This window comes from Zalophus californianus, chromosome 3 (assembly GCF_009762305.2).
Source record: "Zalophus californianus isolate mZalCal1 chromosome 3, mZalCal1.pri.v2, whole genome shotgun sequence".
In the NCBI taxonomy this organism is placed as follows: domain Eukaryota; kingdom Metazoa; phylum Chordata; class Mammalia; order Carnivora; family Otariidae; genus Zalophus; species Zalophus californianus.
The window spans coordinates 129595374-129609474 of NC_045597.1; the positions used below are offsets into that span (position 1 = coordinate 129595374).

Sequence of the window (14101 nt, forward strand, 5' to 3'; positions counted from 1 at the left end):
AAGTGGCTGATCCCTTTTTAATCTTTAACAAGCTCCATTATTCACAAAGGCAAATTGATGCCGGCTTTTAAGGAATCTGAAGTAACACAAACCACATAGCTTTGAAATATTTAAATATTCTAATTCTCAGGAAGAAATCTTTTTCGTACTGATTAGACTCTGAAACTGGTTTTAAATGGAAACAGTGCCAAACAGAGGTTGAAATGCAAATACATTACATTTACATCAACGGGAAGGGTCTTGATTCATTTTATCTCTTTGCAAACTGCATATGCATAATGTTATCTTGTTGTTCAGTCTCAACCTCCTCTATCTACGTATCAAAATGTACAACGGAGAGATCTTTTTTGTTTCTTTTCCCCTTAATAAAAATCAGTGGGAGCTGAAAAGACAGGCAATTTACCTCGGTTTTATCATGAGTGTTTGGCTTTAATTTCAGGTGCTTGGACACTGATTAACCCTATTTTCCTAAATCCAAAGCAAGGCATTTTACTTCAGCTGAGTTCACCTGCAGGTATTTCTTTTTTATAGTTTGGAGCTATTCTTTGAAATATCTTTCATCTCTTTATTCCTTTCCTCTTCGTATTCCTGTTCTCCACTCGCTCTCTCCCAGCTGCCAGGATTTGCCCTCTGAGAGAGTGGGGGTGGGAGGAAACAAGGGATGGCCGCAGAGCGGGGAGCGTGAGCCCGAGAACGCCAGGATCTGGCTTTGTTATTGGTTGGCTGCTGCCTGATGGATAGACGAGGGAGGAGTGAACTCTTCAGTCTGTTCTGACGGCGCTGAAGTACAGAAACCATATTTACAGGTAAGAGCAAAAAAGAAAAAAAAAATCTTTTTCTTCAAAACAGAATGCTTCTCAATGCATATGGAGACAATTTCATGATACGAAAATTATTCTGAAGACGTTTCTCGGAAGTGTGTCCCATTCATTGCTGAAGGAAGCTTTGCAATGAGCGGTTTTTTCTCCCTGCCAAACCATTAGCTGATAAAAACACCAGAGGCATGTCTTACCCTGTTTGACTTTCTAGGAAAGTGTTCTTGAAGCAAAATTAATAGATACAATGCGTCACCATGTGTCTTTTTTGTTTCTCTTCAAGTTTGTGTGATTGGGGATGAAAGGAAAGATGAGGAAAGCCCGGTAAATTCCACAGGTTCGGAGAAAATGGAGCTTTCTCTGAATATACAACATAAAATTTCATGTGGTGTCTTTTAATATTTAAAATACAGTAAATGGTCTAGGAAAATAATTTTTGTAGGTTGTAGACTCTAAGTGCTGAATTAGAATGACTGATTCGCGTTTAAGCTCTTTTATTTAACTTACTCTTCTTGATAAATCTCATGCTATTGCATAGTTGTATCATTTTATTTAGTAAATTGTAAGCTTATGCGATCATAAAATAGCAACATGCATAGGGCTTTTTCATTTTAAAAGCTCAGAAACCTGTTTGTGAAGGATTAAACATTGCTGTAAAAAAATAGCATCTTAATAGGCAAATTTCATCGGCAGTTTCATTTATCAATCAAATCTATTTAGATAGAGGATTCTTCGCAGCATTTAAATTGTTGGTAATATCCCTAGGGCAATAATTTTTTTTTTTTTTTAACAGCTCAGAAGTTACGTTTTTACTTCACCAGTTGCTTGTATCTCTTAATACTGTCTTTGATTTTCTCTTAGGAAAAATAGGTGAGAGTTCTAAATATATAGACTAAATGACACACAGTAAAAAGAAGAAAAATAATTTTACTACAAGTCATTTAATTTTCTAGTTATTTTAATTCATAAACATGGGGCAGTTAAGGGAGGGGTGATCTCATTAAAATCAAGCTTCTTTTAAGAAATATTGCTACTGACCTGGCACACTGGCAATCAAGACTTGTTGATTATAATAAAATAAAAGTCTTTTACTGATGTAAATGATGTGTTCAAGTATTTTTAAAATACTTCCTTTGAATGAATCACAAACTAACAGGAATGAATATGTATCATATCTAAGAATTTTTTTTGATCTTGTCTTTGCTTTTTGTTTTTGTTTGAGAAATGGATTTTGTTTTTGAAAGACCAACAAAAGCAAAACAGTTCTTGAGAGATTAAAAAAAAAGAGCAGGGGAGAAAAACTACTGAATATTGGGAAAGGATCATCTAAATGAATGGAGAACTATCTTAAATTTCCTAAACATAGTAAATATAGCTAATAATATGTTTACACGCTTATGTCCTATTGACCCAAGCAAATACACCTGCATGGTTTATTTTGAACTATTTCTGTATTTCAAAAATCATTATACAATACTGCAATGTTGCTATGTTTCTAATTATTGATGGAATCTTCTGAGCTTGTTTTTTAAAACAAAATGATGGTAGAAATTAATCTACCCCTAGATTGGAATTTAAGGTGATATATAAGACCAGATAGTTGTCACCTCCTAAAATGTGTTAGAAAAAAATAAATCAAGGCAATTATGTTTTTTGGAAATTATAAATTCCAAGTAAAGCTACCTCTAGGAATGAAGGGGAATTGATGAAAATTAGAGAGCAGAGTTCCACATGGTTTTAAATTATTCTGTTTCCTTGGAAACCAGCTGCTGCAGATGCATTTTGCTTTCTTTGGCTAAAAATATCATCCTTTTAATAATCGCTAAGGGAAAGGTTCTGAATAAAACCAGAGTACATTGTTGCTGCTTTTTACAATTTCCTTAATGGTTCACATATTTTGGATGAAAAGTAGATAAACCCTTTCTCAATCAGCATTTCCTATCCTCCACTGGCAGACGTCTGCATGAGGCGTCTGCATGAGACATCTCCATGAGATAACTATGGTAGGTTTTACTGCAGAGACTACAGGAAAAAGAGTGTGTGTTGGGGGTGGGAGTGGGTGTGTGTTGAGGGGGGTGAGGTGTGTGTGCGCGCGCGCTGGAGTGGAGGCAAGAGAGGGAAAAAAAAAGCATGAAAGAAAACAGTTAAGAGCTTCCTGTCCAAGTGAAGGATGAAACAAGGCAAATGAAAACCATGTAAGGCTGTTCTGTGAGCGATGGCAAACGCAATACCATTTGTTTTTTTTTCCTTTAGAGCATTTTTAAGATTCAAATATAGGTTTTTATATGTTATGTGTTTATATGTTATGTATGTTCCTTTCGCATAATCCTTTCCTTTTTCTATTTATGTTTGTAGTGGTTAGTATACTGAATGAGACAATAAAATTATGAAACATTTTAATGCATCAGTCATTTAATCATAGAAAGAAAAGCTTGAGATCTATGTTCAGGCTATGGATAGTGAAGAAGATTAAATTCATATTTCAACAGATGAAGACTTATTTAAACTTAATGTCCATACTGTTTCTATAATGGAGTCATTTCTTTACATTTGTAATCTAATATATAAAAAATTACACATCACAACAACCTAAAAACTGTTTTAATATTATTAACATAATGTATTTGAAATTTAAAAGGAATTATTATAAATACACATATATTCTTTTCATTTTATTTGAAGCCTTTTGCTTTACTTGGAAATAAAATTTCATTCTACGTGGCTTTTTTTAAGAAGAAGTAAAAATCACAATTATCATCATATTTTACCCTAGGCAATTTCCTAAATTAAAACATTTTCATTATAAACATTTTTTCTCTCGGCTAATTGTTGAGAAGGAAAGTCATCACAAAGCTGGTATATCTTTCCTATTATTTTATTATAATTCAGGTAAGTTCCTATTTTCTTTTTTACCTCTCACTTCAATGTTTTTGACATATAATACTTTATTTTCATAATAATAGCCTTAGTCTATTAGATTTATTATTGGCAATGCAGCAAATAAAATACCACATGCTTAAACTATATTTTAATATATTTAATATCTAGCCAATACATTACTTAAATTAATTTGGTACATCAGAACATTATTTTTCACAAGGAGTGAGGGTGATGGGAGGTGTTTAGTTTTCATCAATTAACATGAACAAAGCCCTTCAGGGGCAACACGTTCAACATAAAGACAGATGACATTAAAGAGCACACTGACAACAAAGCAGATGGACGAGGAGATGGGTCGTACAACCTGTGCAGATAACCCTTATTGCAGGCACGATCAAAGTTATAAAGTGCATTTCACGTTCCTGAAAATAACGCATTGCATAGGCTCACCTACAGATGATTTTAAAATACAGTTTGTTAATAACGTCTCTTTGCTGCTCCGTAGTTCTTTATTTGCTGCAAGTACCTTGCCAGATTCGTAGGTATGTTTACATGGGTCTCTTAAGTCTCACAAAATGTATTCAGGAAAATGAAATATTAATAGCTGCCCCTATAATGTAGGTAGACAACTTTATATCTGTCATGGAAATATGCTAGTTTGGCAAATAACTCCATGTTGCCGGGAATGGACGGTGGGATTTAAAAGAAATGAAAATTATACCCGGGTAAGAAAGCTTGGGTCTGGTTTCCCAATGTTCAAATCATGCTAGGTACTCAGGTAATTCAAGCAGATGAAAATTTGCCTTAACATTTGTACTATGGTAGGCCACAATTCAAAAATATTATTGATTGGAAGTTAGTTTTGACTTAGTATATATTTAATACCTGATAATTATAAAGATAGGGCTTATCTAGGTATAGAAAGGGGGTTGGTCCAAAGCAGCATCATTACACTTTAATTACCACTTTGTACATCAAAAAGTAAGAACTGGATTTGATTATCAAGCTAATGATCACATTTGGATGTTTCACATACTCTCTGAATCAGTTGGGCAGATCATTTGATTTGTCAGTCAATTATTCAGATCTTAGTTGTTATAATAGACTGAATAGTTTGACCCGAAAATTGCTGAATGTGCATACTCTGAGAATACCGACTCAACATAACTTTTCAAGCATTTAATTCAAGATTATGATGACCTTGATAAATGTCAATGCTAATTCTAAGAATAACACTCTAGCAAGTAAAACCACGTGACAGGAGCTCAACTTTGCCATTCCTTTTAATCTTATGGCTAAGAGGTGAATAGAACCTATGTAATAGGTTCTATCTATGTAATGGAACCTTATTTCCAAAGACTTTCTACTTTAGTTAGATCAAGAGCTTAACACAGGGGCTCCTGGGTGGCTCAGTCAGTTAAGCATCTGCCTTCAGCTCAGTTCATGATCCTGGATCCTGGGATCGAGCCCCACTTAGGGGCCTTGAGGGGAGCCTGCTTCTTCTTCTTTCTCTGCAGCTCCCCATGCTTGTGCCCTCTCTCTCTCTCAAGTAAATAAAATGAAATCTTAAAAAAGAGCTTAACACACTAACTTCCAATAGAACGACAAAAGGTGGTACACACATTTCAATATTTCTCCTGACTTATATTGCACATTTGTACAAAAACCACCAGCCACCAGGCAAAAGTAGTTCTTATGTGAATTTTTGTATCTTTAAAGAATATTGATTATAAAATCCCTCGGCAAGTACTCATTTTATTTTCACGTATTCCCTTTGAATATTTTAGTCTTCTGTTACCCTAGAAACATGGGACTGGCCTGTAGAGATAGTTTCTTCCTAGATTGCTCATTTTACCTATGAAGAAAGAAAGACACAGAGAGGGATTCCCAAGAGATTTTTTAGTAAGAAACTGAGCATTTGCTTATGCAAAATAACAACAGCCAAACACTATGTGTTTGTATTAAATATTGGATATAATGCATTAAATACTGGATGCAAGAAAAGCATCAGTTTAGGAGGACTTTGGAAGAAGGCGAAAAAGCATGGTGTGGCCAGATGGTCCGCAAAGCATAACAGCACAGGAATTTTAAAGTTGCACGGAACTCTCCACTTTAGACCTGCCCCTGGTATCCTTTTACTGATCTCTTTGACTTACTGTCACAATCTCCTTGACTTTTTGTGAGCTTGCTGTCACCGTAAAAAATGCATTTTAGTTTCGTTTTCTAGTAAGTGTTGATAGAGTTAGCTGCTGTCATGTTGTGGATATATCACAATATATTTAATAAATGAAACAAATAGTTTCCCAAACAGGACTCCTGAATGCATTTACAAAGATTTCCTTTTCTCTCCCAGGTTGGGCTAGCCACAGAAAATCAATATCTGTCATCAGTCATTACCCAGGTAATACTGGTTGTGATGCTGTCAGCATATTAAGCCAGAAAGACTCTAGAAAAAGGTTTTCGAACATTATTTTAAAAAGTCTTGTTTTACCTTCTCAAAATTCCTTGCTGGTAGCTCATAAAACTCATCCTTAAAGTTTGAGATTCTTTGCCTACTGTTATACCTAAATCTGTAAGGGTCCCAAGTGGACTCTCCCATGCTACACAATGAAGTCCCCAAGGCTCAGTGTCAGATGAGAAGCTGAGCCTGGGGACTCCCCTTTTCAGCTTTTATATTCAGAGATCTCCACACAACTTCCGTGCAGAGTCAATGAAAACAACCCAGAACCACCTCGGGCTTGTCTTGCGCTTCCTGCTATGGCTTCTTGATGTGGTCATGACGGCCACTTTTTTGACCTCTCCATAAATTTTTATTCAACTATCTTAACTATAATTCTTGGTGGCAGGGGTGTCCTTTGTCTCTGTCAACAACATCTAATATAATGCCTGATACATACTACGTGCCCCCAAATTGTTTTGCTGGCTGACTAAGGGAATAATCATGGCAGGTAGTATCTTACCCTTGTCTTGTACCCTCCCAACGACAGACACCCATTCCGTTCTGAGATAGTACCCTCCTTCCATGGGCTTCTCTGTTAAGGCCTTTCAATGTAACAATGTCCATGTCATGTAAATGTTGTTAAGCCATGCAAAATTACGTATTGCAGACATTTTATTGTGCAACCTCCATTTGAGCTCACCTACTCTAACAGGGGATTTCATCTGCATATGTTCTGCATCTCATGACTCCCTGTTCTGTGCTGTTTCATTACCTATTACTTTGTTTTTGACACACACATCATCATCATCACCATGTATTAAGTGAATAGATTAATTGTATATTAACAGAATTAATTATAATTTTTGTAATAAACATTAAATCATGTTTGCATAAGAAAATGTAGTAATATCTATTTTACCAATCTCTGTTCTCAATCATATACTCTTATTCAATTATTCTTCACTCTCTTGAGTTAAGTTGTTCAGCAACATTTGATTAAAATTAGAATTATTCAGCAGTACTTTTCTTCTGCTCTGGGCCCTTTTTCTGCCATTTATATTGTGTTCTGGTGAACAAGTCTAAGCCATAATGTTTGGCAAGTGACAATGCTGAATTACCTACAAAGAAATCAAGGTTGCATGCTGAGAGTTTATATATCCATTTTACTGGGGTTTAATATGTCTTGAGGTAAAGGCAGGCAGATAATATAAGACCAGTGGAAGTCCCAAAGTCTACCACAGCCAGGTAGAATTGACCAAAAAGAAAAAAAAGGAATGTTATGCCCTGATGTGATGTCTGGGAGTTTAAAGAGAAAGAGTGATTCCTAATATACCATTACTGTGGTCATTTATGTGGGAACTATACTGTGGTATACATATATACCCCTTAAATAAATGATTTAGTCAGCCAGGCAGCATGCCTGCTTCTAGAAAGGCATACTTTGAGCTAACAGGGTATTTTAACTTTGGCTGGCCTGTTAATTTTTTAGGTAGTATAGCGTAATAATTGTTGGGATGCATAACGGACTTTGTCGTCAGGCCGACTGTCCTTCAGCTCTTAGACATGCCGTCTTACTCCCTCTGTAAATTTGAGCAGGTGACTTAAGCTATCTGAGCCTCTTTTTCCCTTTCTGTAAAATCTGGTTATCAACTTGGGTTATACTGTAAAGACTGATAGATATATGTTGAACACTTTTCACCACATAATTTGGAACATAATATGGAATTGTGTGTAATTTTCATTGTTATTCCTAGTCATCCTTTTCTGTTTATAAGCTAAGAATTAGAAACTAGGAATGGAAGAATGGAATCAAACAATACCCAGGGTTTTTTATGGCCTCCTAAGTATTATTCTTCATTAAGGTATTAAAAAGCCCATAAAATTCCTCTTGATTGGCAAGTTTTTCTACTCTTCCACATTAACTGCAGTTAGATCATTGGACATCAGTTAGTTAAGCTAGTATTGTATGAGATGATATTTTTCCATGTTTTCATAATGCTGAAAACAAATCACAGAATCATTAATGGATAACAATGGTAGGACTTTCAAAATATCAAACTGGTAAAGCATTTTTCAAAGTTCTGAGAAATGTTATTGAACATTCCATGAAAAAATATCCTATGCTTAAATAAATTTGCAAGAATCTGGACAAAATTTAAACAATACCAATTTCTGTATAGCTTTATTATGCTAATGCACAGTGAGATGCTCCAAAAGGGATATATAGTATTAAGAATTTTCAAGACTTATTTGAGGGCACCCCGGTGGCTTAGTCGATCAAGCATCTGCCTTCGGCTCAGGTCAGATCCCGGGGTCCTGGGATCAAGTCCTGTATCAGGCACCCCGCTCAGCAGGGTGTCTGCTTCTCCCTCTACCCCTCCCCCCTGCTCATGATCTCTCTCTCTCACTCTCTCTCTCTCAAAAACGAAAGACTTATTTGATCACAGACTCTCTTTCCAACACAAAACTTCATCCATTAAAATTTTGTGGATCAAGTTTGGTATATGCTACATTAGTCATTTTTAAGACAGATGTGTATCTATAATCTCCTGAGGATCTCTAATTCAGAGGTTAAAACATGGTATATGCTTTAATAATTTTTCAATATGAAAATAGTTCTGATGTTTCCAATATAAAAACATTTCCAAAATTACTCCATGAATTGCATAGTCCTCATAAGAGTAATATATTCAAATTTTATATTCTCTTTTTCCCCCTATGGTTTGTTTTTAAATTTCTACAAAGTAGCATGTGCGCTTATGTTTCAAAATATTTGCTGTCACAAAAGAGCCTTATGTCTAAAATACATAAGTAACGTACATTCTAAGCTTCATCTTGCTCAGTGATAACAAGGAAACAATAATACTCATTTCAGAGTCATTATAAGTGCAAATGAGACAGCACATTCACAGAATTTAGTTTCTGACACCAAGTAAGGACTCGGCAACATTATTATGATCTATTTATTTAAAAGAAAATCAACTTATTAGTTAAGAAAAAAATAGAACATAATGGACAGTATGAAGAAATCCCAAGGGATTCTGATTTAAATTCTAAGAACCCACTTCAATGTAAAAAGTGTTGATGACCTATTTCTTCTGTAAAGGTAATGTAAAAATACCCAAAATCACAAACTGGAGTGTGTTCCCTCTAGCTATAATAAAATGTCTCTAAACACAAACTTGATGTATACTTTACTGGGAAAAAGGATGTTAGGTAACTTAGACAAATACATACAACACGAACACACAGAAACCCATTAAGAATGGAAAGAAAACTCATGGGAAAAAATAGTTCTAACTCACAGATATTCAGAGAAAACCAATTTCAAGCAGTAAGATACCATCAAAAGTCAAGAAACAGTATGGTGATTAAAAGTATGATTCCAAGTGCCAAAATGCTTGGGTTCAAATGCTGCCTCTAAGACTAATTAACTCTATGATCTTCGCCTAGTCAGCTCCTTTCTCTATGCTTTGGTTTTTCTTTGGAAAATATTATTAATAATAATGTCTACTTCATATATGTGTAATGAAGATTAAATTAGATGATGTTATACTAGTTTTTTTTATTACTGTGTAACAAATGACCACAAATTTCGCAACCTAAAATAATGCCTGTTTATTACCATATAGGTCAGAAGTCCTGCACTGTGTGGCTAAGTTCTTTGCTCAGGATCTCACAAGGTGGAAACCAGGGTGTCAGTTTGGCTGAGTTCTTGTCTGGTAATTCTGTGGGGTGGAACTCTACCTCCCAGTTCATCCTTTTTGGCAGAATTCAGCTCCTTGTCGGTATAGGACTGGGGTCCGTGTTTGCTGCTTGCTGGGGCTGGAGCTGCTCTTGGAGCTCTTAGAGGCTGTACACGTCCCATGTCACAGGACCCCTTCCATCTTCAAAGTCAGCTACAAAGAATCTCTTACTTTGAATCCTTCTCACCCTTAATTTCTCATCTCTAGATTTAAAGGGTTCATGTGATTAGGTCAGGCCCACCTAGATAATCTCTTATCAGGTCACTGATATGGGACCTTAAGTGCTCAAAATCCCTTTGCCCTGTAATGTGAACATAGTCACAGGAGTGGTATCTCACCATATTTGCAATCCTGGGGGTGTACAAGGCATGCACACTAGGGAATAGGGATGCCACTTTAGAATCCAGTCTAATATATATGTGAGATGCTAGAACAGTGCCTGGCATATAGTAAATACTATATGTGTATAGCTCTTCTTCTTAAGGAGTATCTGAAAAACTCACAGATATTTTATTTTATTTTATTTTATTTTTATTTTTTATTTTCCTGAACATTTATTTATTTATTAGAGAGAGAGAGAGAGGGAGAGTGTGAGCAGGGGAAGGGGCAGAGGGAGAGAATATTCAAGCAGACTCTCACACTGTGCGGAGCCCCACCCGGGGCTGGAGCCTGACGCGGAGCCGAATCCCACGACTCATGAGATCAGGACCTGAGATGAAACCAAGAGTCAGACGCTTAACTGACTGAGCCGCCCAGGTGCCCCAAAACTCATAGATATTTTTAAAAATAGTAATGCCATATTCATGGTAAGGGTGTGGTAAAATGATATCCCAACGCACCATTAAAGAAACAAATCGGTAGAACCTTTCTGCCAGGTAATTTGACGATGTATATCGAAAGCTCAGTATTTCCACTTCTAGGGCTTTATCGTAAAGATATAATCAGAGATATACACAAAGGTATGCAAAGAAAAGTTAATTATACTTGATTTATAATAATAAACACTTAAAGAGAAACGAAACATCTCCCTTTAGAGTTTTAGTTAAATATTATGGCATAGCCATTCAGTGAAATGCTATGTAGCCTTAAGCACAAAAGTAAAATTCAAATAAAATAGTAACACACAGTTTTTGAAAAATATTGAATGAGAAGGATCCTTATGATAGAAGTGGAGAAATTATAGGTTACAAAATTGCATATGCAGTGTTAATCAACTCACACTTTTTCCTAGAATGCTAGGTGGCCTTTTAGCAAAACATGCTCACTTGACAAGGGAGGGAACAGACCCTGACAAGCATCCTCAGATTGCTGCAGGTATGACTAGGTTTCTAGAGACTTCTTCGGGAGCCTCAGCATCCTTCCTAAAGTTTGAGGTAGGTTTTTGGCTAGACAGGGTCACTTGACAAGGAAGGAAACATACTCACATGTCTGTCCATGTCCATCAATCAGAACAACATGGACATCCTCAGAAGAAGACTTTGCATCATCTCGCCTCACTTTTTTTTTTTTTTTTTTTTTTTTTTGGTGCTGTTAATATTCATTCAATGCCTCGAAATGCAAATAGTGTGGTCTGGTCACTCATTCCTAATGTATAGCCCTGCTTTATATTAAAGTGGCTAAATTACGGCCTCAGTCAAGATTTTAGAGAATGGTTTTTGTTTTGTTTCAGCTATAATGCAAGATTCTGCAACACATAATAATACATACCAATGGAGGAGGTAGAAGTGAACAATTCTGAGGAAAGCACTGTAGTGCACATTCTACCACTACACCACAGCTGTTAGCCCCGCTTCACAGGTGAGAAAATGTTGGCTCAAAGAAATTAAGTAACTTGCTGAAAAACTCCTATTTAGAAAATGGTGAAACCAAATTTTTAAGCAACAGGCTTCCCTCTTTTCATCATGACATGATTCCTAGTGGTTCCTGAGACTCTATATTTTTAAAGCTATCCTCTGGAAATGTTAATGATTAACCTAGTTTAAATCCTCTGCAGTATGTATGTTCCTTGTACCTGAAGGCAAATTAGTGGTGACAGTAACAACACAGATTGTTTTTTTCAACACAGATTGGAGCTTTTTCCAGCTCCAGCCTCTCAGATCTTAAATTTCAAAGTAACAGATGTGTTTTTAATTGGGGATCAAGATTATCACCACAAATTCAGATTAAAGAAATTCTTCCCAGTTCCCTCTCAACCAAATGGTTCCAAAATCTTTGGAACTCGCATTTCTCCAGACTCTACAGCCCAGGGTAGTTTCTACTACCTCTTGCTCTCTGCAATTAAATCCTTGATAAAAATCAATGCCCTGATCTCTCAAGTCACTTAATTGTCCATTTGTCCTTTGGGGATTTCCCTCTATCCTTCTCAGACTCTTCTCCTTTGCCCTACTTTCCCTCTGTATTCCCAGGACCATTCATTCATTTTTATTCACCTTTATTCTGCCTCCATCTCTAGCTCCAGCAATCTGTCCCACTCTTGTTCTGGTTTTTGCCAATTAACCTCAGTAATCAATCCAAGGCTACAGTTGTGTTCTAGCTCTAGAGGAAGTGTCCCCTATTGCAGAGGAAATAAAAAGAACATAAAAATACATTTATGTGGTTGTGGATCTTTACTATTTAGATATTTGGGCTCTCTGGTATTAGCGTTATCTAATCAAAAAATCAACCATTGGGTATTTTGTTCTGTAAAACTTGCCTAATAACAACAAATATTTAAGTTCATAGGGGAGATACATATAAGTTCTAAACTGTTATTAAAAAAAAAATTCCATTTGTAGAAAGGTCAATGTACCCAACATTCATAGTAGTTCTGACCTCAAAAATGGCAAATTATATTTTTACCTTTACATTCTTTTAGCAGTCTGTCTCTTGACTCAGTTACTTCTCAGTACATCACAATTGAACATAAAAATTAAGAACTTACAATTTTCTTCTCTTAAATACTAATAATCTCTTGCCTTTTGAGGGTGTCTGGGTTTGTGTTAAAGTATTAAACTATTGTTTCAAATATTTTAATTCAAAATCTGACTGTTCTATTTGACAGATATACAAATTGTAACTATTTTCATATTAGAGAAGTACTAAGAAAATTTTTAAATATATATAAATATTAATTAATTTAATTAAATATAAAATTATATTTTATATTCTTCTCAAAAGGAATTACTAGATATAGAATCAGTAATTATATAGTATTCCCATTAGGTAGAGCAAGAAAACCGAGACAGAGAGAAAGAGAGAGAAAGAAAGAAAAAGCAAGCAAGCAAGCCAAAGAAAACTTTACTTTTTTGGACCTAGGAAATGCAAGACCTTTTTGGGGACTCTGAAGTAGAATTATAAAACTTTTGACTTCTAACAAATAAACAAAAAATAGCACAATCTTTTTGGTGCTTGCAAATTTAAATTAAATTGTACTTCCCTGTTTGCTAACATTTTCTTCCAGCCACATGCTTTCAAAACAGTATTCTGTGTCCTAGGGTGACTTAATATTGTTTAGTAGGACTGTTTCCACTTGACTATGTGGATGGGGAAAACTCATCCAAGGACATTCATAACTTTTCTTTGGTCTTCCTTCCCACTTCTTACTGCAGAAATCTGAATGGGGGAGCATCTTAATCTCACAATTTAGCTTCTCCTGCATGATCTCATGTCTGTTGCCATGGAAATGATTGTAGTATTGCAATTTTAGTCCTACAACCAGAGCACACTCCAGTGGGATCAGATTGGCAGACACAATCTGTAGGATGAAATCTCTGTTTTTCAACAAGTGTCTGCTATACTTTAGGACATTTTTTCCCCCTTACCTTTCTTTTCTTTGTGTTTCCTCTGTGTTGAATTCTACAGTCCCATCTCTCTTCGATGACTTTGTCTAAGGTTCTTCAGGGCCACCACAGCCTAAAAGCATAAGTATGAGAAAATCCACATAAATTACTTATATTGATTTCATATCAGCTAAGGAAAATTTTTCAAATAGTTTCCTATAACTAATAAACTTAAGTTTTACCAACATTTTAAAAAATCTATCAACAGTTTTCAGTCTTTAGGATCTTTTCTATAATTCTTCTAAAATCTCTGTAAGTCTCCTGAAGATTGGAAAGTCACTTCAACCAAATAATGAACGGTTATATTAGGTTACTGCATGACTTTTTAAGCTGGAGACTGTCTAACTTTTAAACAGATCCAGAGTCCTATAATCCCTGCAGTAGCAGGTGGTTGTTGTATAT

The 14101-nt window shown here is 35.6% G+C and overlaps 1 protein-coding gene across 1 annotated transcript in view; it reads left to right on the plus strand.

The window, feature by feature from the left end:
* Positions 1-688: 688 nt before the first annotated feature.
* CSRNP3 (cysteine and serine rich nuclear protein 3) overlaps positions 689-14101 on the plus strand; it is a 193586-nt gene continuing 180173 nt past the window's right edge. Inside the window, exon 1 of the mRNA XM_027590864.2 lies at positions 689-806. The gene's annotated coding sequence lies outside the window, so the exon portion shown is untranslated. The remainder of the gene's footprint in view (positions 807-14101) is intronic.